This window comes from Rhinolophus hipposideros (assembly GCF_964194185.1).
Source record: "Rhinolophus hipposideros genome assembly, chromosome: 8".
Classification (NCBI taxonomy): Eukaryota; Metazoa; Chordata; class Mammalia; order Chiroptera; family Rhinolophidae; genus Rhinolophus; species Rhinolophus hipposideros.
This window is the reverse complement of record NC_138054.1, coordinates 29,553,844-29,580,141: the sequence shown is the minus strand read 5'-3', so window position 1 is coordinate 29,580,141 and position 26,298 is coordinate 29,553,844. Positions and strand designations below refer to the sequence as shown.

The 26,298-nt window shown below is 36.5% G+C and overlaps 1 long non-coding RNA gene across 1 annotated transcript in view; it reads right to left on the bottom strand.

The window, feature by feature from the left end:
• LOC308500808 overlaps nucleotides 1–26,298 on the bottom strand; it is a 65,601-nt gene that overhangs the window by 33,361 nt on the left and 5,942 nt on the right. The window contains exon 2 of the long non-coding RNA XR_013993787.1: nucleotides 22,296–22,400. This is a non-coding gene — a long non-coding RNA (uncharacterized lncRNA). The remainder of the gene's footprint in view (nucleotides 1–22,295; nucleotides 22,401–26,298) is intronic.

Genomic DNA, 26,298 nt, shown 5'->3' with positions numbered 1-26,298 from the left:
TCCAAGTTTACTGTTCCTACCACATCCCAGGTTGCTTCTGTGTCTGGAATCTTTTCAATGAGTATTTGTGGTTTGGGTGGTTATGATTTGGAAAAAATATATATGTTATCATTTTAGTTGTTGTTTTAGGTCAGGTATAGCCACTTATACTAGAACAAGTTAGTATAAAGGAAGTTATTCATTCATTCTTTGTTTAACAAGTAATGAGTGCCAGATCATTTTTCAGGGCCTTTTCACTTTAAAATTGTGTTCTCCAATTTTTTGAAATATTCTTATATTCTTTTTAAATAACCTCCTGTCAACTACAGATTTATCTGTTTACTCTCTCTTGCTTTCCCAACCAACTGGAGTAGTCATGTGATATTGAATATAGGGGACTTTTAAAATTGTTTTTATATTCTAAGACAATATATTATAGTATAGTTAAAAGTATGGTATTTGGAATCAGAATGACCTGTGTTTGATTTGTGTTTAGTACTTGTATGATGTTAGACAACTTTTCTGGAACCCAAAGTCCTCATCATTAAATTAACTTCTCTGAGACTCTTCCTTCCCAATTGTGACATGGGACTACAGTATCTTTTTCAGGTGTCAGAATTATACGAATTATTACATAAAAATTACATAGCACATTAACTTACCCTAATTCCATTTATCCTTGGAATCTTAATAGATCAGTATATCAGTTATGATTATATATATATATATATATATATATATACATATATATATATTTAATTATAGCTAATATATGTAGCTAAACCTAACACATTTGGGGTTTAAGCAAGATGTAAGTGACCAGTCCTATTTATAACAGGAACTTGGGCTCTTTCTAGATTTATAGTCCAATATTTAAAAAATGGGGGTGATGCTATTGCTATCATTTGGATATTAAAAGGATGAAATATATATGAAGCGTTTATCAAAGTATTTGTATACAAAAAAGTGCAATTTAAAAAAAGCATTCATTCAGTCAGGCTAGTCATAACCAATTAAGAATCCGGAAATACAGGATGTTTATCACAAGGTATGAAAAACATCCAAAATTCTGGTAGTAAATTCTGACTCACCTATAAGTGTTTAGAGTGAAAGCAAGCAACTTAGCAATTAAAATTCTAACTCTGGTAACAAATCCCCAGCTAGTCCATTTTAGGGCATGCAACACCACTCTCCTAGGCTTATTTCCTCCCTCATGGCACATATTCTCAGTCTATCAACTGGATAGAGATGGTAATCATCATCATTATCATTATTATCTTCCTCCTCGTCATCATCACTTCCCAGACTCTATGAAAGGTCATCTGTTCAGACAATGTCATTCATCTTCTCTACATTAATGCCAATTAAAATCAGCTTTTGCCCCATTTTAAGAAACTTAGTTTCCATGTAAATTGGTAACCTCAATAAATTCTAGATGTAACTTTGGTAAGCATTCCATTGTCCTTTCGCTGTCTTCACTCTAGGGCCTGGTGGAAATGTTAAATTCTTTCTAAGACAAAATTATGACAACTTGATGAATAAAAATATTTTACCTTTTCCACTAAATCTTCTCTAATAATTATCTGGAATGCTCTAATTATTGTCTTCTAAACAGTAAGTGAAAGAATTTGCTAGAAAATATTTCCGACTACTTTTTAAAACATTTTTGCTTATTCTGGAAATTTCTATTTCCCCATATTTTTCAGAACCTGTGAGAACCAAATAGTTCATTAATATGCACCAATTTTTCATTGCATTGTATGTAAATTGCAAAAAGCAAGATTTCCCATCTAACTTATGAATCCTGTTGATTAACAAAATAGCATGTCTCCCCATCCCCCATCATGACAGAGAGAGTTTATTCCTTCCAGTCTCAACCAAAGACAGCAGATCCAAACAACCTGTGAAATCCAAATAGATTTCTACCGTAGAACAGTCTGTTTCCTGCTGGGGTTCGTATCATCTTCCCCAAATGATGAACAGATAGTGAAAAGTGCTGCACACAGAAGATGGTGGACAGTTTAGGGTTGGGTTTCTTCTGAAATTATGCTCAAATAAATTATAGGCTATGCCCGTTTTGTTATACTAACATTTTCTTTGTGCCCTAGTGGTCATGAAAATGTTTTATTGCTAAATCTAGATCACTTCACCCCCAAGAAACTGTGATTCCTAGACACAAAATTTAAGAAAGATGCACCTTGGACAACACCAGCAAGGTCAGCTAATTCATCAAGAGCCCTGCATAAAAGTCCACATGTTTCACTTTGCCAGTAAGCCTGTCTGCTTCATCTAGTGCCAACAACTCAATCCACTGAACAGATGATATATTGAATAAAAGAATCTTTTCAAATTCACGGAGTTCTTCGGTTCTCATCTTTCCAATGTATCATTTGCTACAAGGATTCATTTTATCATTTTAGAGTCAGCAAATGAATTATTGTGCCAAGTCAGTGTTCTGGAGATGAGTTAAAAACTACATTCTCCTCCTGAGCGGCCTATCGAGACAACGTTAATTTTTGGGGAACCATTTTACCATGTATCCTGGGGTTTCCAGAAGTTCTCTTACACAGAAAATTGAATATAACATTCTTCAATGAGGTTTTAACTTTCCATTCTTTGTCAACATTCTTTGTCTCTATCAACAATCGTTAATAGAATAAAGAGACAATAAACCTATAATTGGGCAGAAGGAAAATAATTCCATTACATGATTACATCTGGGAAATTCAATTCTGTGTTCACAAAAATTTTGATTGAGAAACACACAACAGAATACACTCCTTTTGATTTATTACATAATAAGAATCTATGGGATGATGATAACAGTCATATTCCGTATTGGAAGTTTGCTTTTCATAGGTATAAATTTGCTGGTGACCTATTTCTGGAGGCTAATCAACCTTTTCCAAACTTATCAAGTTCATCTTTCTCTCCTCTGCACCAGATTGAGAGAGTCATCACAAAATCTGTTAAAGATCCTTGCAGAATCTTCATGGTTGAGAAGAAGGGAAGAATTTTCTCCTCTGCCCGCTGCACAAGCAAAGAACTAAACAGTGGTCACAAAGGAAAGCTATTGTTATAGCCAAGGGTGATTTATAAGTGAAACAATCCTCCCATTTGCACGATGATGGGCCTCATTCTCTTCTGATATGCAGACCTAACCCGAAGATGGGGAGCATCTGTTGCACAGGCCAATAACAAATTGAAGAGGGGAGCCTGAGCTTACACTGAGTGGGAGGCAGGGAGATTGACAGTGTGATGTCTCTGAGTGAGAGGTGTTGAAGGCTGAAGGGATTATGAAAGAAACTGATATGCTTAAATTGTTTTACATGTCATTGTTCAATGCAAGGCTTTTCACATGTGTTAAGAGAGTAATAATGTCACTTCCCTTAAAGATCTTTTCATACCAGAATGGACCATATGATCTCTACATATTCCTCTCTGCGCCGTGAATCTAAGTTCTGTGTGCTTAGTAAAGGTTTGCTGCTCTAAGGCCTTGGATGTGACAACAGCAGAATTGTGTGATGGGTTCTCTACTTTCAGGGGGCTTATGATCTATTGATAGGATAAGAGTTTAGATAGGAAATACATCAAGAGCAATGTATGTCTCTAAAAATAAGGACCCAAATATATGGCACAGAGATGTTTGTCAGTTTGGCTCCTCATTGTATCTCTAGTATCTCACACAGTACCTGGCGTGTTGTAGGTGGCTTGCAAATATTTTTGAATCAATAGATAAATTATTTCTTTTTTTTTTCTTTCTTTTTTTTGATAAATTATTTCACACAAAATGTACTTCGGTTTCAAGAACAGAAGTATTAAAACTGAATAGATTTTCTCTGAGAATGTTACATACTATATGGTTTTATTTACACAACATTCTTGTCATGACAAAGTTATGAAAGTGGAGAACAGATTAGTGATTGCCAGGGTTGGTGGAGAGAGGTAGAGAGGTGGCTCTGGTTATATGAGAATAGCACAAGGGATCTTTTTGTTGGAACTGTTCTGTATTGCAGTTGTGGTAGCAATACACAAATCTGCACACTTGATAAAATTGCATAGAACTAAACACGCACACACCATGAATGAATATAAAACTGATGAAATCTAAATAAGGTTGATGGAGTGAATCAAAATTAATATCCTGTTTATGGTATTTTACTTTAGTTATGTAAAATGTTACTATTGAGAAAAACTAAGTGAAGGATATACAGGATCTCTCTGTATTATTTCTTACAATTGCATATGAATCTATGATTATTACAAATTAAAAAGTTCAGAAAAAATATCCCCAAACCTGAAAAAGCTTATTGGGAAAAGGGTTCATAGAGAAGTAGGATTGAGGTAGGATTTGGATAGGAAGAGGGCTTCCTAGACGATAGGATGATGGGGCTGGAAAGGAGGCTTATGAGACTCTCTGAGAGAACAGTGATCCATGGTAATCTGGAAGAAGCTACCAACATGGTTTGGCTAGCTTTGGTGGTATGGTTTTAAGTAGATAACGAATAGTACGAATTTTGGAGTCCGACCTCCCTGATTCTATAGGCCAGTTCCCACAGTCTCATTTGCATAAGGGCAGTAAGCTCCCTAATTTCTGAATGCAGTGCTCCTCATTTGCATCACAGAGGGCATAATATATTCTTTGTAGAGAGATGAGGATTAAATGAGCAAGCATATGTTGAAGGCCTAGCTCATATTTTGGCACATGGTAGGTATTTAACAAGTATAGATTCCTTTCCCTTGTCCTTTAACACAGTCCTACAGGTAAACCAGGGATTCTTGGGGCAAGTTCAAGGCAGTTTACTTGCATACTCTTACCACTGCTCAGTTCTGAGGAAGCTGAGGAAGAGGCCAGTGCCAGGAGAAGAGATGTGTCACCCATCAGCCCTTAGCTCCAGTATAAGCCCAGTCTGAGGAGAGAATGTCAGCAGATGGTGGGCAATGTCTTGAGTCCCTGCACTGAAAAGTATGCCTGTTCTAGCAAGAGGAGAGACAAAGTTTCCGGAACAGTCTGTCACAGCAAGCAGCGGGAACCACCCCATAGACTCCTGGCTTTGCTATCTTTATTTATATTGCACAAGGAATGGAAATAAAGCCAGGATGTCTTCTGGGCAGTGATGGTGTGGCTCATCTGAGCTCAGGCAAAGCGTCATTCCTCAGGCCCCTGCACATGGTCAGCCAGGGGCCAAGCTGCAGGGGAAATCAGCTGGCCTCTTAAGGATAATCCCCTTGGGCAACTACTACAGCAGCCGCAAGAACAAAACTGCAAACTTTTTAAATAAAATGTTTTCTCACATACCACCAATTTTCTTAAATCTACATTGAAAATTAGTACCAATTTGGAGACAGATGAAAGATCTAAAATAATAACTTTCCAGGGAGTGTTTTTCCCTCATTTCCTCTAATTTCAAAATTCAAAATGATTACCATTTTGAAATCTTGGTCTGTGTGTGTCTGTATGTGAGTGTGTTTGAGTGTGTCTGTATGTGTGTGTTTTGTCTACAGTGAGTATTGGTACATTTTCTGCTATTTTTCTCCAAAGAAGAAAAACAGATTGGAGAAATGAAACCCTAGGCTGACAATATATAGTTTTGTAAATACAACATGTAACGATACGAACACTTACCAACAGGCATTAGCCGTAACAATATGAATTCCACGGCTGAGCAGTATAAAACATGTTTAGAGCTATTGCTGTACAGCATGCTATTGATATAGTAGGATCATGTTTATTGAGATGTACAGTGAAACCTACGCAGCTGATTGCATGTAGGAAAGGAATCTAAATTGACTTCTCCAAATTTCTGCTGCTTTCAGGTAATAAAAACCTAATACTCTGAACTCTAAACAAAATCTCTGTCAAAATGGACAGTTAGTTTGAGATCCAGTCAGAAATGTCACACGATAGTGATTTTTTTGTTTTGTTTTAGTTGTGTTTCCTTTTTGTATTGTTCTGTTTGTTTTCTGCCTTTGTTGCTACTGATACATCAGGCATCTAATCATGAAAAACAATGTCTATGTCACTAAAATGGCTTCTAGGCAGCCAGTATATCTACATTGGGGTTAAACATCTGTGTGAAGATGTGACAGCACACCCTATAAAAGGTATTATTGAGTAATATAGACTTTCTGTAATAACTAAACAGTAAAGAATATAGCTTTTTAAAGGTCTCTCCATGGCTGATCTCATGACTCAAAGATAAGACACTGTGCTGCAAGCTAAGTAATAAAATCTGGTGGGCTAGCTTGTGACAAATCATATCAAAGTATTATTAAAGAAAGAATTTGAGACCCAAGACTATTATTGATTCTTGACAGAATTTCTTATAAATAAAGTGTTGCAATCAGGTGCTGGACTTGCCAAGGTCCTAGTAGAATTCTTCCTATTAAAGGGGAGGCTACAAAATAGTAACACTCCATTAGTGAGAGCCAAAAGCCTCCGTGTGCAGCACTGCAAGGATGGGTCATGGTCAAAGAGAGCCAGTAAGAACACAATTTCCTTTTAAGGACCTCTTTTTTGATCCCTTTTTGAAATGGGTGAAGCTGCCTCTGAGCTTCCACACGAAGCAGTCTGTGCCCTGACTCTGTTAGCAGGATGAATCTGTGACCCTTCAGAGCACTAAGGACACACCTCCATTAGTGTCCATATTCTTACAGGGAAGAGGCTGATACAGTCAACTGAAATGACAGGGTGATAAATATAAAACCACTATCATCAATAAGACTGGAATGTAAAAGCACTTAGTTTCAGCCTAAGTAACTCATAGAAAGTTTGGTTTCAAGAACCAATGCGTCATCCATCACTACTCTACCTTCTGTTGACAAAGTAATTGTAAGATATCTAGAATGGAGGTTCAATATGAGCTGACATTTTTGAAAGGGGGAATTGTGTGCCGTACTTACTCATTAAATGTATTTTTCCTCTACTAAAGATGTTTCCTTTTTTAGTTTATGTATGAATAACTTTAACTAAAGTTCCCTTGACACCCTGACTTTGCTCTGAATAGCACCTATGTTCATTAACATAACACCTGAAAGAAAATAATTTTAATGTAGTTTTTTTAACACTTCAAAGGCCTCTAACAAATTGATGGAGCACAATTATGCATTCTAAAAGGAGTTATAAAGAGATCACAGAAGGTTGAAAATTTCTAGCTAAAAAAAAAACTTTGGGGTGAAAAAGAAAAGTAAAATAGGCATTAATGTAAAACATTGATGCACACTGAATAAACGTAAACTTAGAATTTTTAGATTTCTTTTTACCTATAAATGCGGTGTTCACATAGAAGAATAAATAAGAACTCACAGCAAAATGGAGCTCAGATAATTTGACAGAATGAGGTATGTTTTATACAAGTGTATGGATTTTGGAATCAGACAGATCTAGGTTTGAATTTCTGCTCTGCCAATTACCATCTGCATGATAATGAGTAAGTTACTCTTTTTCTCTCTGAGACTCAGTTTCCTTATTTGTAGCTCATGTGAGAATTAAATAATACATTTTCAGAGCACTTTACCTCTATTCCATACACAAAAGAATTTAACAAGTTCTCCAATCCCCATTTCAAGCAAATCATGAGATGATCAGTTCTCCCTGTCTTAAATCCTCCAGAAAGAACTAATTGTCCTCATTAAAGTTCCAGAGTAGGAATAGGACAATAAGATGGGCATGTCACCTCAGGGTGAAATTTCTACCCCTGTTCACCAGCAGGGGAATATTCATGGAATTTCTTCACTCCATGTAATGCTCTCAATCTTACTGTTTTTTGCAAAGTTCAGTTAAATCCTACTTTCTCCAAGGAGCCGTTCCAGATTCTTTCGGGCAGATTCCCACTCTCCTAGTAGCATACTGTTTGACTTAATCTCTACTATATTGTGAGTTCCTGGAGAGCAGCAACTGTGTCTTGTTTGCCTTTGTACCCCACAGTTCCTAGCACTGGCCTGGGCTGATGGTAAATACTCAAAAAATGTACTTTGAAGGTCTATTGGTTTGTTGTCTTATGAAACCAGGCTAAGGGTTAAATTAGAATTTGGAGTAAAATCCTTCAGCATCTGATCCACAGCCCTAGCCCCTTTACATTTTGCAAACTTGATCATTGTGACCATCACGCGGAGTCGCTAAAATTCAGACAGTCAATCAAAACCACTCACTGAGCCTCAAAACATTGTGAGTGAGGGACATGCAAGAGAAATAAAAAGCTGTACACAAAACTTTGAGAAACTTACTATCTCACTAAGAAAATATACATGAGGGGGATGTTAAAAACACACCACCACCATATGTAGGTTATAAATCTTAGACCGCCAGGCAATAAACTTCAGCGGATATGTTCCTGGTTGCCCCAAGCCATTGTATACAAGTTATAGTGCAGAGAGCATATCAGTAAAACTATATTGGACCTGTTGCTCTGCATGAGGCTAAATTTATATTTAGCCAGAAAGTCCAGGAGACCAGAACAAGTCTCCTGTCTTTGTTTCAAATGACAGCACTTCCTAGTCGTTAAGTATGTGAGCAGTGGAGACAGTCGGCCTTCCCAGGTCTCTATTTTTTACCTTGTGACCTTGGACAAGTCACTCAGTCTCTGGGTATCTCACTTTTCTCATCTGTACAATGAAAATAAAAACAGGATCTTCCTCATACCATTTGGGGAGGGGGTAGATTCAATTAGTAAATTCAAGACAAGCACCTTGAATAGTACCTGGCCCAAAGTGAGCACTCAATAAGCATTATTTATCATTAATTGTTTACTGGAAAGCAGCATATTTGGGCAAGAGCATCATTCACCAAGGCTCTTGACTCTGTGGCAAAATTCATTCTCCCAAATTGATAAGCTTACCTTATGTCCAATATTGCCAGGTGGATTTTTCCTGTTCTCTAAGTTACATTGCCCTCATAGATTAAATCTGCAAAGCTATAAAGCGGAACAAGGAGGAAGGGGCTACAAGTGGTATCTCAAGTAGCTGTTAGAAATATGGTGAGAATTATGAAACCGAAGTGGTGAAATCATAGAGGATGTTAATCATTTACCTCAGAGGGTGGAGCAGGAAACTGCAGACCCTAGGTGTGCACTGACCTTGCAATAGTAACAGTTTGCCCATACTTTGCAGTATACCTGTACACTTCCAAAAGTTCTTCAATACAAATTTTGTTATTCCTATGTCAGAGTTGAGAAAAACCGAGGTTCTGGGGTGTTGACTGACTCGTCCAAAAACACAGCATGTGTTGAATTGAGGATTGAAACTCTATTCTTTCTTTCAAAGCATACTTCTCCCTATGAAATAGTTCTCCAAGTAGGAGAAAAATTGCTTTGCTAGGAATCAAATTTAGTGCCTACCTTTCACCCTTCACACAGGTTAGAGCTACCAATATATTATCTCCAGAAGTTAGGAAGCGCCTGGCTTTAACCAGAACGCTCTCTATGTGTTATTTGTACCTAAGAATGTCTGATTCTTTACCTTGATACTTTCCCTACCCCAATGCAAAATTTAAAAGACAAAAATCAAATACTCGTTTGCTGTTTAGTTGTTCTGTTTCTGCCTTCTGCAGCAGCACTTGAGTCCCTGGAGCACCTGAACCCATTTATTTTCCATCTGTTCCTTGCCTTCCTAAAGCAGTTTTATTGCACCCCAGAAGGCTTTGCTTCTCTCAGTTAGAGAGGGGAGAAGAATTCAAAGACATGCATGATGCACCAGAGGCTTTGCAGGTAGGCAAGGAGGGTAAACAGGTTGAAGAGTCCAGGAACACAGGTATCTGCTCCTGGGACACTTAGACATGAGTTGGGCTGGCTGAGTTTGGGCTGCAAGATTAAAATTCAAGATCTATGCCCAACAGTCCATTTTGTGGAGGGGAAGTTAACTTTGCCATAGAAGGGGGGAAGCTTAGGATGCTACTAAGAAATGGGAAAGACATACAAATCAAATTGGTGGGAGAGTAAATTCTGGTGCTTGATGTTAAAATGTAAAGAGTTTGGAACGCTACAGGGCAGAGTACTCAGCAGGCCCGGTGATTCAATTTTCTCCCTGAGGATGGCTTCAGGCTTCTGCCTCTGAAGCAAAGAACATCTAAGGCCCATCATTTTGTGCCATTGACTGACTGTTCCTGGAGAAAGATTCCCCTATGAAATCCTGAAAGGTGTTTCCCGAGAGCCATGCCAGGAGGTTTCAAGCTCCTGTTTGGATTCAATTAGGACTGGCTTGGGAAACTGGGAGAACCTGAAATTAGCAGGGGTGGGGCGATGCAGGAGAGGGCAAAGGGGACTCATTCATAGCTTTTCAGAGGGCAAAGGGGACTGGTTCATAGCTTTCGGGTATCTGGAAACAGCGCTTACTCCTGACTTCTCTTACTCCAAATTGTTATGAGAGCCAATTATTCCACCTATTAAGGTTTTAATGTGGCACCAATAAGTCAAAACTGGTTTAACAACTAAGAATTATGGTTGGTATAAAATGTTTGAATTTGGGCTAATAACATATACTAAGTTATTAGACAGATGAGATTTAAAATGACTAAGGTAAGAAATTGGGTTCATAATGGGCACATTAATAGACCACTAAACTGACTTTAAAGGCTCTGGCAGGCACAGTCAGGACACCAAATATATAACAACTCCATCCATCTTGAGATTCCTCATCATGTCACCTAAGAGAATTTCAAACACTATTAGCACACTGCTAAATGCTTATTATATATTACCCGTGTATGCTGGCTTTTGAATGAAAAGACAAGATCAGGCATCTGCTACGTTGTTGGACGGGGTCATCTTTCTTTATCTTGATGTGAAATGCTGAGCCTACTTCTCCAGATTGTTTGAGAAGCCATAAACTCCATTCTAATTTCTAATTTGTGGCCTGAATTACCACACATATGACTGGTTAAATACCCAGAACAGAATGAGAAAAAGCCATTTATGACAGCTTCTACGGGACAGAGCTGACCGATATCTTAGAGACTAGAGCTAATTTGCCAACACCACCTCTGGCAGGCCAACAACCAGCATCAATCATTTACTCACCAAAATGGTTTTAAGCTACTACTTTAAGCTGGGTACTCTTCTAGTTACTGAGGCTGTGGTAACAAGCAAAATGAATGTGATCTGTGCCCTCTTTGTGCTTAAGGTTTTATGGCAGAGACAGCTATTAAACAAACAACAACCAAAAAAAATAGTCAATCCGAAATTACTAGTATGTGGAACTTAAGGAAGAGGGAGTTCAATAATACTTCTCTGAGGAATGATGTTAATCAGAAATCTGAGTCACATATAGGATTTATGCAAATAAACTATGGAAGAAATGGAGGCACACAAAGGGTTTGAAGCAGAAAAGAGCTCTTCTATTCACCCAAATAAGGCCACTTCATGGGGAGTTTCATAAGGATCCAGAGCAGGGGCCAACTGCGGCCCGCAGGCCAACTGCGGCCCGCACTCCATTTTTTATTGGCCCGCAGCAAATTCCAAAAATATATTTAGTTTACTTAAATAAACCAGGTGAGGCAATACATACTTCACCTTGAGTGAGTTGCCCGGCTGTTTGTGTATTTTACCGCATATGGCCCTTGGTGAAAAACGTTGAAAAATGTTTGGACACCCCTGATCTAGAGTTTTGTTCTAAGAGCAATGGGAGGTCATTGAAGAGATTTGAGCAGGAGAGCCATGTGGTAAATTTGAGTTTTTAAAAATACTACTATTACTGTTATGTGGAAAATGGATTGAAGCGATCGAGAGAGAGACTCGGAAGTATGTTAGGCAGCCATTTCAGTGATCCATGTGCAAGATGATCGAGGTCTAACTCAGGACCAGAGTGCTGACAGGATTAATAAAGAGAACTCGAAGGCATCAAGACCCATTCTGAATGTAGGATCAATAATACCTGTGATGTATAGGATATAGGGATGGAGAGAGAGGCAGGTGTCAAGAATGACTCCCAGATTACTGGCATGAAAAACTGGATGGATAGAGATGCTGTTTAACCACCCAAGCTTATGGTAAGGCATAAATCCATAAGGAAATTCCACTACAAGTATGTGAAGCCCTTGTTTGTTGAAATAGCTTAATTTTCTGAAAGACTCAGTGTTGGAGAACTTAGTTAAGTATGAGATAACACTTACATGGGAGCCAAAATAGATTTCATAAAATCCATGAGATAAAATTCTGAACTTTAATATAGAAAAGCCCCTTAAGCTCTCAGTCAGAAACCACCTTTTACTCTTCTTTTAAACATACTGGACTTTCTTATACAGCACTTAGATGGCCATAGCAATGATAACACAAAGCAATATATGAAACAAATGAATAATTTCACAAAGTAGAAACATGCACAGGAATACAGAAACAATACAGGAGTCTATAATTTACAATGTAAAGAGCATACAAGGACTGACAATTAGGTTCGGGAACTTGTTGCAACGATGTTGCTAACTTTTTTTTATATATCAAAGGGATTATTCATTATGAATTTGTACCAACTAGACAAACAGTTAACCAAGTTTACTATTTGGAAGTGCTGAAAAGGCTGCATGAAAAAGTTAGATGAAAAAGACCTGAACTTTTCGTCAACAATTCATGGCTCTTGCATCACGACAATGCACCAGCTCACAGGGCGCTGTCTGTGAGGGAGTTTGTAGCCAGTAAACACATAACTGTATTGGAACACCCTCCCTACTCACCTGATCTGGCCCCCAATGACTTCTTTCTTTACCTGAAGATAAAGGAAACATTGAAAGGAAGACATTTTGATGACACTCAGGATATTCAGATTAATACGACAACAGCTCTGATGGCCATTCCAGATAAAGAGTTCCAAAATTACTTTGAAGGGTGGACTAGGAGCTGGTATTGGTACATTAGCTTCCCAGGTGCATTAGCTTCGAAGGTGATTGTTGTAGTGATATTCAGCAATGTGGTATGTAGCACTATTTCTAGTATGAGTTTGTGAACTTAATTGTTTGACCTTGTATATGGGAAAGGGAGAGTTTTCATTATTTTCATATTTGCCCAAGAAGGATATCTTTCTCTTAATTTTCCCTATATGCCTTGACTCATTTAAATAAATTTCTATTGTTGCCTTTATTTCTCTTTTCTTTTAGTCTCTTTAGTTCCCTCCTCCCTTTTTCTGTCCTTCTTATCTTTGCTTTGCACTTTTTCCTTGGAAATTACAAAATTAAACTTTCAATAGTTGTAATTAGATCTATGAGAAAAGGCACAATGAAAGTTGGGGAGAGTTTCTTAAAAGTCAGCAAATAAAAGAAGACTGTAAGAACCTCTCTGAATTCCCATTGAAGAATCACTAGGCTATAATCTTTAAAAACATACAGACTTTTATTTATCTTTGTATCCCCAGATTTAGCATGATACCTAGGGAAATTGGTTTAAAATTTATTTACTGAATGGATATAATAATTATCGAAGCAGATAATATTGAATCATCAGAAATGGTCAGTAAGACAAGAACAGTTTTCTTGGTAGTGGGTGGAAGAGAGACCCATTCAAAAGTGACAAAGGAAGGTTTTAGGTTAGATGTAGAAAGCCTTTTCTAATGGTCAGCGTATTTTTTTTTTCATATTACATCAACCTGGAGATCGCAGCATCTCTTTCCACTGGTATCTAATTTAATTTCATATTTTTATTATTACATAAATAATATTACAACAAATTCAAATAAAAAGAAAACATGAACCCAAGTCTCTAGAAATTGAAAAATCAGATTAAATTACCATTTATGTGATATTTTTCCTAGTCTCTGTCTACACACACACACAGAGTAGTATCTGAAAAGTAGAAGTCATAATATATATGAAATTAAGCATTTTGATTCTATTATATAATACTATATCATAAACTTTATAAAACATAATTTTTATAATTATGATTTTAATAACTCATTAAAAATTCTATCAGTTTGAAAATGATGATTTGAGCACCTACCCACATTACAAAGTTCATTAAAATAACAATGAAAATGTATCAAAAGGAATATATCAAAATCTATTAATTCATGTGTTTGTCCATCTATTCATTCAACACGTATTTATTGAGTACCATCACTTTTGTAGAATCTGAGTAGTTAGTGGGAATAAGAATGAACTGTGATGTGATACTGATTGTAGTATAAGATGGGAGACATTCTTCCTAGGAAACATCAGAAAGATTTAATCCTGGAGTTGGCAGGCCTGAAGATCAGGAGTGGACTTTGGTGCATGGTTCAGGCCAATTAAATGAAGGAATGTCAATAAAACAGCTGGAACTGCTGATCCTTCCACCTCCCACAAGGATATTGAGTAGCATTTGCCTCCATCTTAATTAAGTACTTGGGAACTTATTTCTAGTCAAAGTGTTAGATTTACCCCAGAGGATCCTTACTGGGGAGTTGGGATTAAAGAAAAGAAATGGGAATTAGAGATAAGTCTAGACCCACATAGCAGTCCAAAACATGGACGAATTTGGGAGAAGGGGGAAAAAAGAGTTCCAGGCTGGCAGAAGAACAAAGCAGAGAAACCACTTTGGTGCCAGAGTAATCTTCCTTTCAGTTGCATTGTTAGGGATACTGAAACTACCTGCCCATTTCCTGCCTATACACTCCACAGGGCAACCTGATGGTCAGAGCACTGCCTCCTGTCAGCCTCACCAAGAAGAGGGTCCTTTGGTAAATCAAAGTAACGGAGTGACAATAAAAACTTTCCAATGTATGCTAACTGCATGGTCCTCATTTACCCATGTTAATAGTTATATAACCAATAGCATAAAAGTGGATTCCCAAAAGTAAAAATATAAATAAATAAATAAATAAATAAATAAATAAATAAATAAATAAATAAATAAATAAATAATGACCCTAGGGAACTAGAGCTAGCATAAGTAACAGAAGAAAACCTTAAAAAAAAATTAAAAATTAATTGCTATCCTGGATGATATTCAAGAAGACAGTGCATCTCAGAACACAATTAGACCACTCTGAAAAAGGAGTAATCAGGAAGTAAGACAGATTTTTCAGAAATTAAACAAGATTTTTAAACCCGCCCGCCCAAAAAAAAAACAATAGAAGAATTCAATAATGGATGAACATGCCTGAAAATGAATTTGGGTGATTTGACAGATAAAGTTTAGAAAAATCTCTCAGAACTAAATACTAAGGGAATGGAAAATCTGAGATTATGTAAAAGATATAAAAGGTCAATCCAGAATAGACAAAAATAATTAATTAGAGTTCCTAAAGAAAATAACATTATGCTCTTCCCCACTGACGGGAATATAATCAAATAAATTATACAAGAAAATTTATCTGAGCTAAAGGCATAATTGATTATGCAAGTTGAAACAAAGACATAGATGCACTTTTATAAAATTTAAGAACTTACGAGCAATGAGAAATTCTAATAAGTCCCAGATGGGAAAAAAATAGATTATCCACAACCGACCAAAAATCAGACTGCCATCACACTTTTTAATCAGGAGTGAAAGCTAGCAGGCAACTATCAATTTTATTGGAGAGGTCACACAAACTTTCTAAAAATAAAATTTACTTGAAGTTGTATTCCAACAAAACAAAACAGGATTCCTGAACAGTGTAAAACATAGGATTGAACCACAATAGAAGAAATACAAGGCAATGCGAAGAGAAGATAATTAAGCAGCCATCCTAATAAGAAATAGAGAAAATTAGTGAGAGCTATATATAGAGTCTCTTTAATAAGCAAGTCAATTTATCACAAAGCTCATGGCTCAGAAATTGATAAGATGAAATCACTTGTCTTTTCCCCTTTCAATAAGGAAAATAAAGGCATTTAGCACTTTTAGGATACACAGATGTAGTGAAATCCATATTCCAAATAATGAACACTCTATAAGGAAGACAGCTAGGAAACAAGAATCCATTTGCTCTTAATGCTTAAAATAGACATTCTCTTTTGTGTAGTAGAAATCAAGTGACATAGACATTAACATAGTCTTCTCTTTGGATCCAATCACTTCACTTAGATCTGAGGAAAATAATACTTATGTTACAATTATATATGTGTTTATTTTCATTTTATAGAATCAATTTATAGACAGAGCATAGGAGATAGTAATAATTACAGAATATGTAAAAGTAATAGTATGGTTAATAAGAGCTAGAATGTGGAGAAAAGGGGGAGGAAAATAGATGGAAAAACAATAGGTTCACTAATTTTATCACTTATCTAGAGAGGAGTCAATAGATACTCTCTAAATTGATGGATAAACAATAAATAGTGGTCTAGATATATTATTTAGTCACAAATGTAATTTCTGGAAATACTAATAACATAACCAATAAAATTGAGAGATAACATACTAATGTTTTATAGTGTGGCATAAGTACATACAATCTAAAGTTGATAAATCAAGAAATAGATATTAGAATTTACATAGCAATCCATGGTGGATGAATCCTGACTATCATTACAGCCTGTTACAGTGTTCATTTTCAGCAGATGACTCAGGAAAATAGCTCTCAGTAATAAGTGATAAAAGGGCTCATAACTGTCATTCAATTTTGTTTCTAATCTTTCCAGGAGATTGCCCATGATTTTTGTGTCTGTGGTAGCCTGACTTTAATTCCCACATGAAGCAGAAACTGCTAAAATGGCCAGCTCTCATGCAGTGAGGACCAAAGGACAACCATCTTAAGAAGAGGAAATAACTGGTGACTATAGGAATTTTCAAAGAAAATTAACTGTCTTGGGAAGTACACAAAGTACTGTGAAGGCAATGTATCAAAGTCGTGAGTGTTGGTAATGTGTCTGAATATGGCAAAGAAGGAAGAATCTTGTTAGGATCTTTCTAAGTTGAGACATTCTTGTCATACTTTGGGCCTGAGTTTCGCAACTTAGGCCACTTTTTGTTTTTTTATCCAAACATATTTAACTGCTGTTGAGAAAAGACTTCATTTAAGAGAATTAGTGATATTCATCAGTCACATTAAATGTTGATCCACTCTGAACAATTTAAATACCATTTTAAAGGAAATCCAAGTCCTGTTATTATCTTCTCTCTTAAGAATATTTGGCAAAGAAAAGCTTAAAATAAGACTGTGCTATGCTGTTCAGAGCATAGTGTATTAGGCATATATCACCAGCAACTATGGCTCCTTAGGGCTGTGATCTCTCTGGCTACCCTGCATGGCATCAATGTGTAGCAATGTGAAGCCAGACAAATCAGAGGACTGGTCGTGCTTCCCTCACAAACTATGTGACCTTTGGCAATTATACACCCTCTCCAAGTGTCATTTTCCTCATCTGAAAATTGGACATATTAAACATAATTAGACATAATCTGCCTAACTCATCTACTTGTTATGGTAATTAAATGAGATCTTTTGTTAAAAGTTCTTTGTAAGTTTTAATGTGCTCTGTTTATTATTATTACTGTTGCCATCCACATCATCATGGGATAGATATTAAGAAAATTCTTCTGTTAGAATGGCTATTATCAAAGGATAAGAGATAAACGTTGATGAAGATAGAATATTTTCACAAGGGAAGCCCTGTGCACTGTTGCTAGGTGCAGTCACTACGGAAAACAATATGAAGATTCCCCAAAAAATTAAAAATAAGACTACCATATGATCCAGCAATTCCACTTCCGGGTATTTATCCAAAGAAAAGAAAAGAAAAAAAAAAAAACACACTAACTTGCAAAGATATATGCACCTCCATGTTCATGGGAGCATTATTTACAATAGCCAAGATATGGAAACAAGTGTCTATCAATGGATGAATGGATGAAGAAAGCACTATATATATATGCACACACACACAAATATACACATATATTATAATAAAATATGATTCCGCCACAAAAAAAGAAAGAAATCCTGCCATTTTCACCCACATGGATGTGGATGGACCTCGAGGGCATTATGCTAAGTGAAATAAACCAGACAGAGAAAGACAAATACTGTGTCTCACTTATATGTGAATCTAAAAAAAAAAAAAAGAAAAAAATCTATTTGGTTCATTCTCTCTTTTGCTCTTATCTGGCACTGAGTATACTGATGACAGAAGATTTCAAAAGGTTATGCCAGCTCATTGGCCTTCCTGCTCCTAGATCAAAGAGGTTCTACAAAGGGACTACACCAAGTAAAATGGAATTTAAGATTCCTTGCTCAACCATAACATCAGAGTTCCAATTTGGAATCTTTGAGGTTGGCTACTTCCATAATTAGACACATTTGATGGTCCTTTTTTCCACCTTTCATTCTCAAGCCCTTCATCTTGTATTATTTCTAAATGTGTCTCTCTCTACAAGTCAGTGGCTTGATATCTCTTTGATTACTGGTCCCTCTGGTCCTTTGTCTACTACCTGTCCTCTTGCATCATCAGTAAACTGTCATTAGATGCTTAATAAATTACCAGAATTTCTTTCATGCGAAGCATTTGAAGAGTCAATTACTGATTGGTATGTCCAGGGGAAATCATATTTTGATTAAATTGGGCTTATGACTGTAGATAGGAAATGCACGTTTTGTGATAGGCAGATCACCAAATCAAATGGCGAATGCACCTCGAGGCATTTGTCTCATTTCATTACCCATTCAGAAGTATGAATTTTATAATATTTAATTTTCTATGTATTTTTCTAGTAAATGAATGAAGTAAAATGAGAGTTAGTGGTCTATTACTTTTATTAGGTTGCAACATTGCACCAAGCACTGTAGAGAGCAATGAAGAACATGAATTATTTTAGAAGATAATTAAAGGAAAACCTAAGTACACTAATTCCCCCCATCATTGGTTCATTTTATGCAATGTAACTTTTAAAACTCTTCCGTGGAACAAAGAGGGTTAGTCTTTTTTTGTGTTTCTTTTTTGTGTTTGTGTGTGTGTGTGTGTGTGTTTCAAAGAGCATGTGGTAATTTTGATACAATTAGTAATAATGAAAATGCAATTAATGCGTTTTCATTATTACTAATGAAGTGATCTTATCTACTCTTACAGAAATGCCAAATCTATACTCCTGATTTCCCATTTATATTTCTTGCCCCAACCAGTCCACAATGCATACTCGTTTGTCCAAATACCTACTCAACTTTACACATGTTCATTTAATAGTTATGTCCAAATTAACCTTAACAGACTGACTGAACTTAACAAACGGACTGAACTCTTAGTTTCTCCCTCCAGCCACTCTTCCACAATGTTCCTTATCTCTGTACATGTCACCAACATTCCTCCAAAGGCTAATCCTAAAACCTTGAGTTTACCTTTGACACCTCTCTTTCTCTTACTCCCCACATTGAATTTATCAATGTACCCTGTCAGATAGACATTTAAAATATTTCCCAAATTGGACCATTTTTCACATCTACAACATCTATCCTCCTCCTAAACACCATCACCTTTTACCTGACAATAGCAATGGCTTCCTAACAGGTTTTCCTGCCTCCATTCTTATCCTCTATTGTCTAATCTCCAGGAAGCAGGTAAGTGACCTTTTAAACATTAATCAGATCAATGCGTTCCAAAGACTTCTTGGGTTATGTAAAATAAAACCTGAAATCTTTGCCTTGGCTTACAAGGCTCTCAGTGAACTGGCCTCTAACTACCTTTTTGTTATTCTCTCACTGTCACCCCACCTCCTGGAACACTACCTCCCCAGGCTAGCTTTGTTCCTCACTTTGGACTTTCTGCTTCCTGTGATGAGGTTCACTAGACACTTTGGTTTGCCCTGGGGCCCAAATGATGTCAGCTGAGCTGATAATTCATTTGGTTTAGTATCATGACTCCCTGACTCCAGTTTCATTAAAATAAGACACAATAGGTTTGGGAGGCCTCCACTTTTCAGTAATGCCATTTCTTGGCACAGTCTTGTCTGGTAGTGTGTGAGGAGCATGTACAGCGTACCAAGTTTTCACTTTAGTATGTGGTGAAATATGAAAAATGACCAAGAACATTCTGTTACTCTTCTTTCCGAATGCCACGTAACTAAGACCTTCATTTCAAAGGGGCGTGCAATGGACCCATAAGCACATGACTAGGGACATCTCACTTCTAGTCTCAGCTGATGGTGGAGGAAATATAAATGCCATCTACTCTGCCAACCACTGGTGTATTGGAGCCCCAGCTCCAGCCTGTGAAATGCATAGAGTCACCAGGCTGCCAGTCAGGGGTCAGTGAGTAATGAGAGAAATTACGGTTTAAGTGTATATGAAACATATGTAGAAAATAAGACTGACTGAGCAGTCATTCTGTAGAGCAAATAAAGTATAAAGTGAATACTCTTAATACAGAGGTTTGGTTATTTGCTAGTGACATACAACTATTATTTAATTTTTGATGAAGAGTTTTAAATTTTTGAAATAAATATTTCAATAGTAATGAGCTAAACAATGTATGTTGAGTAAAAATGAAAGTGCTGATGTCTCGTTTCTGATGTTGACTTGAACTCTTGACTTGCCCATAATGCTTATAAACATTCACTGTTTACTTTGGGGGCCATAGTTGATATCACTGACATGTAAAAATCAGAAGGCATCAATCTGCTGATGAAGCATCAGTGTCTATTTCAAAAGTCAGTGGTTATTTTAAAGCCTGAGTCCAAAATAATAATAATAATAATTTAACTGATGCAAGTGAAGAATTTATGTTTAAAAATCACTCTGAGAACCATGACTTTTCATTTAGATCAAAGGATTTCAATTTTAAATTAAGTGTGTTTATTTTCAATTCATGTTTTCTTTTACATGAATGAAAAGTGAAGCAATAGCTGTTAACATGTTGGATTTCCTGGTAAAAGAAGTGATGCCAGTTTTCTATCAGTGTCATCAGACGCTTCAGACAGAAAATCAATTAGTCTAATAATGGTTCAATTTTTCATACAATTCGTGGAATCAAAGCAAAGCTTTGGAACTTAATTTTGTTAAAGAAGAAACATTTGAAATTATTGACTGCTACTGTGAAATCAATGTAAAAGTAAAACATTGAAGCCACAATTATTTGTTTTGTTGTAGTAAAAATATAACTTTAGTGGAGTATGGTATCATGGTAAAAACATAATTCTTACAAAATTAAGAAGCATATGGAAGAGGTGTATTCTAGGAATTGATTGTGCTGTACACATAATTCATGATTGTGTTCAAATAAGTTGGGATATTCCACTAAGGAAAATAGAAGCTGTAGCTGTACACACACACACACACACACACACACACACACACACACTGCACCTGAACACCAAAATGTGATGACACCGATGTTAAATATTACATGCTTTCTCTTTGAGATCCATCATCAAATGGATTTCAGAAATATTTATACTTTTAAAGAACTGCTTTTTAAATCAACCTTCTTGTCCCATAAAGATATTGTGCGTTTTTATAAATCGTCCCAAATTTTTGTTGTATTTCGTTCAAAATCAGTTGAAAATCTTGAATCAAATTATTAAGCAAATGAAGTACCTACAGACTTCAGCTTTTGGATCTTTTAACAAATTGCAATGAACACAAAGTGTGCAAATAAGGTGAGAAAATGTATCCTTACAAAAGCAAAGGAGGAACTGAACAAAACAAAGAATAAGGGCTCAACTATTACACAAAATATAATTCTGAAATTTCATAATTGTGCTTAGGAATAGCTCAAGTTGTGGGACAAATTTTAAAATAAAGTTTCTATTTTTAATTGGATAAATCTGTATTATGTACTGGAATCGGATAAAATTGAGAAGGTTTAGTATTTTACATAATCTACCGTGTTTCTCCGAAAATAAGACTTAACTGGAAAATAAGCCCTAGCATGATCTTTAAGGATGACATCCACTGAACATAAGCCCTAATGCGTCTTTTGGAGCAAAAATTAATATAGGACCTGGTCTTATTTTCCGGGAAACACGGTATATCTGGCAAAACATTCAAAAAATCATAATTAGAGACAACTTATTTAAAGAGCTTTGTCTTATATATTTGTCAAAGAACAGAGGCAAAAAGACAGTACCTGTAAAAAGAATTGTCCTGAAATATTTGAATATCTCAATATGGAAAAAAGAGATTTGAGAGTATTCTCCATTTTGCAGAATGTGCTCTGAGGTTACCTGGTACCTCAACATTTATAAAGAAAATGTTTGTCTCATTTCAAAATACTGTGGTGTAGAAAGAAAAGTTAATTGAAGATGTCAAAGATTTCAAATTTATTAACCTTAAAATGCAACTTGGAAAAAAAATCGCAGGAAATTTATGAAAAAATAAAGCAGCCATATTGAAAAATAATGCATTCTTTTAAAAAACAGCTTGTGTTAGGATTCTACACAGAAACAGACCCAGTATGATGGGCATATATATGGAAAGAAATTTCTTATAAGGTGTCGACTCACATAATGATGGAGGCTGCACGTCCCATCATCTGCCATCTGCAAGCTGGAGACCCAAGATATCCAGTGGTGAAGTTTCAGTCCAAGGACAGGAGAATGATGTTTCCTCTTAAAAATAGTTAAAAACAGTCAGGCAGAGAGATGGAATCTCAGGCCTCCAACAGAATGGATTATGCCCACCCACATTGGCGAGGGCAATCGCTTTACTCAGTCTAGCAATTCAAATATTCAACTCATCCAAAGTACCTTACAGACACACCCAGAATGAGGTTTAACAAAACATGTGGGCAGTCAACCTGGGCCCAGCAAGCTGACACACAAAATTCACCATCACAAGGTTGTAACATGGTGCTAAGATAGATTATGGCTAAGAAACTGATTAAAGTATGTGGATATAAATTTAGAATAATTACCTAGCTTACACTATTTTTAAATGTTCAGATAGTTAATATTGTATTTTTATTTTGCTTATGTTTTAAATGTTTGAGTGATAAATATTTTTTTTTTCTTTTGACTTCCTAGATGCAGGAACCATATTGTCCTTTTTTCCCCTATTTGTCTTTGGTTCAGATAGTTTGAGGTGGATTCTCTGCCACTTGCAAGTCAATGAATACTTAATAGTACTCCTGAAGAAATAGGGAGTTAATGTTTGTGAGGCATAACATTATGAATTCTCCATAATGTCACCTAGCCTTATAAATTTAGCAAAATAAATAAGTACCAGTCGAATTGTATCCAAATGCTAATGCAGCATCAAGTCACTAACAATATTTTCAATACAATTTGGATAACACTAATTAGCTCTCACTCAACTTTTTCCCTATAGTTTGCTACTTTTGCTGATTACTCAGCCCTCAGTTATAGCAGCAATCAATATTCATGTTAAAGAGTTTGAAACAGCTGGCTGGAGGAGTAGGCTGAGAAGTTGGTAATGTTTGTAGTATAATTTAAGACCCACCTAGAAAAACCGACTATCCAAACATATTTTCTGAATGATTTGTGAATTTATGTGAATCCGAAAGATACTTGAATTGCCACCCTTTTTGACTATTGCCTCCTCTAGCCTTTTTTTAGATTTTGATGCAAATGCTTGTGAAAAGGGAACTATCATAGGTAATTAGACATTGATTCTTTCATCCAACAAACATTTATTGAGCATTTGCTATGTGCCAGGCACTGTTCTAGTCACCTATTATGCATCAGTCTAAAAAATTAAATTTCAAACCTCATGGAGTTTATAATCTGATTATAAACAGAAAATAAACAAGAATTTTTTTTAGGTAAATTAATAGTATATTAGAAGGAAATAAGTGCCATGGAGGGGGGACAATATATATTTAGATCATGTTATGGTGGATAAATAAAAAGGCAGAGGTTGAATTTCAGTGTTAAATAAGGTGATGAGAAGGCTCAGGGAGAAGGTGGAATTTAAGCAAATACTTAAAACAGGGAAAACAGCTGAAATAAAAGCCCTCAAGTGAGAATGTGTCCGGTATGTTTGAGGAATAACAAGAAGGCCATTGTGGCTGGCCTGGGTGAGCAAGAGGCAAAATAGAGGTGATGACATAGCAAGGAGTTGACTTTTACTCTGAATGAAATTAACTTACTAATTTCTCTTCTTCCTGGTAAGAAAGTACACTACACTTTGGGGGGAACTGGAAACCTGGGACAATACGTAACATAGGTGGAGCACATATTTGATGGTAAAAGATGAAATAACCCATCTTTTCACTAGGAACACTTTTGCTAGTAGAACACATTTAAGCAAAATGGACTGAAATAAAACAAAGGGATTCCAGCTGGAGGAAGAGAAGTGGCAGTTTGTAACAGGCTAGTGACAAAACATCAAAGCCTTGGACTGTGTTATTTGATTGAATGAGTCTCAGTCCATTTCCATGGTAGCCTTTGCAAAAAGCGATTGATTTTCATCACTTTAAGCTAGTATACTTTCCACACTGCTGGAAGGCTAATACAAAGGAGGACCAGATGTAGTGTTTCTTAATATGCACCCATGGACCACCAGCATAGTATCATCTGGGACACTTGTAAAAATGCAGATCCCTGGCTGCTCCTAAGGCATACTGGATTATACTGCCTAACAATTGTGCTGTAATTTCATGCATCTGAAGTTTGAGAATACTGAATAGAAAGAAAACTTCTCAAGGGTTTCTCTGACTCTGGGTTTCTATGTATGTAGACATTCTCATTCCAGGTTTCCAAAATGTTCCATCCTGGTGTATTTTAATTATGGTTTTCAGGGCCACTGATCTTTGGATAAACCGAAGAGGAACGAGCCTAGAAAAATGCTTTAAGATATTGTCACAGGGGACAGTAGATGATTTAAATGTATTTTTTAATTATTGTTCGTTCCTACAACTGTACAATCACTAAAAACGTTGTGTATAGTTACTGGGTGTAGGTCACCTTTTCATAGTGATGTTTAGAGTGAGCAGATATTAATTCCTCTGAGTGTGCAGTTGTTGATTGTGATTATTTGAGCCAATGAAAAGTAATGATGGCTAAGTACCTGAGATCTATTGCCTTGTTAGCTATGTTAACAGCCAATGACAACATAATCTAAAGAGATTTACTATTTGGCTTGAGAAAAAATATCAAACTAAAAGTATAATTAAAACATTTATTAACCTGCTAAGTTGAAAAGGGTAGATTAAGACTTACGTATCTGAAGAGTGGCAATGACGGTTTCCCATTTTGTCTTATGCCCACCCTGCCCCACGGAATATCCCCACCTACTCTACAGGAACTGTGGAAATAGGTTCACTAATTTTCCTTAATTTTTAGTTTGAGCTCCAAAAAGACTTTAAAAATCCTTTATTGCAAAGCCAGCAATTATTGAAATTCTCTAATTACCTTGTCTGAGAACTTTCTTCATAGTGGGGTGATGCAGACGATCTCTTGATTTTTTTAAAGGTCAAATTACCTTGCCTCAGTATCTTCTGGTGATGGGCCAAATGAGTCTAGCTTAATTTAATATGTCTTTGCTGCCTTTCTTTCAATCCAAAGAGGCATCCATCATGGGTTTCTCATTCTGACTGATATTGATCAGGTAATTGCCCTCAGCTTGTCAAACTATCATGATTTTTATAAGAATGAGTCTTTTTCAGAAGTAGGTAGACCCAGAGAGATTTTGATTAGAAATCTGCCTAAAAGCAAGTCCAAGTAGAAGGCAAGATTGAAAAGGAGAGAGGGGAGCTAGGGGAAGGATGACGGTGAGGGGAGAAAGTTGAGATAGTGTTGCTTCCTTCTAAAATGCAGTAATGTGAATTACAGTGCATGTCTACATGTACACTGAGAGTATATACCTGTGTGTTCACAAGTGAGTGCTTTTAGTATTTCCCTGTTGGGATTGTACCAGTTGGTATAATTCAGAAAAAAAGTTTCAGCCCAGCACATAACACATTTCAGTGCAAGCCAGTTGTCGTGCAGGAAGTCATGCAGGGTCTCTGCTCCCGCTCCCCACATAAGAACACAGGATATGGTGAGGCCAAAAAGGAACACCCACGGAGCCATAAGAAGGGGAGTCATATCACTATATTCTCACCGGCGGCATCCACCTCTCTGCAATCTGCTTTTGCTAGCCCCCATTTTTCTGCTAGCATAGCCACAGCAGTTATATTAGTGGCCAATGGCTCACTGGTTACAGCTGACAGCCAACTAGCCAGAGCTGATGGCCATGCAATCACAGTTGATGGCCATTTACTACCTGAGCCAGCACCTTTCTATGTGAGGCCCAGAGCCTGGAAACTGCTTTCTGGGGCTCTGTCCCAACACCAGTTTTGACAATAACTGTGTGGTTATTCAGAGTAAGCATTTTTTAAAAATTAACAATACCAGCCTTATTTAATTTTCTTTCTCAGCATCAAGGTGGATTCTATGCTTGTGGCTCAGGACCATAATTTTCCTTTTCTATGCTAGTTCAATGTAAATAAATGTTAGCTAACTCTTTAATTTATTCTAGATTATTAAGGAAAAAATGAAGTCCAAA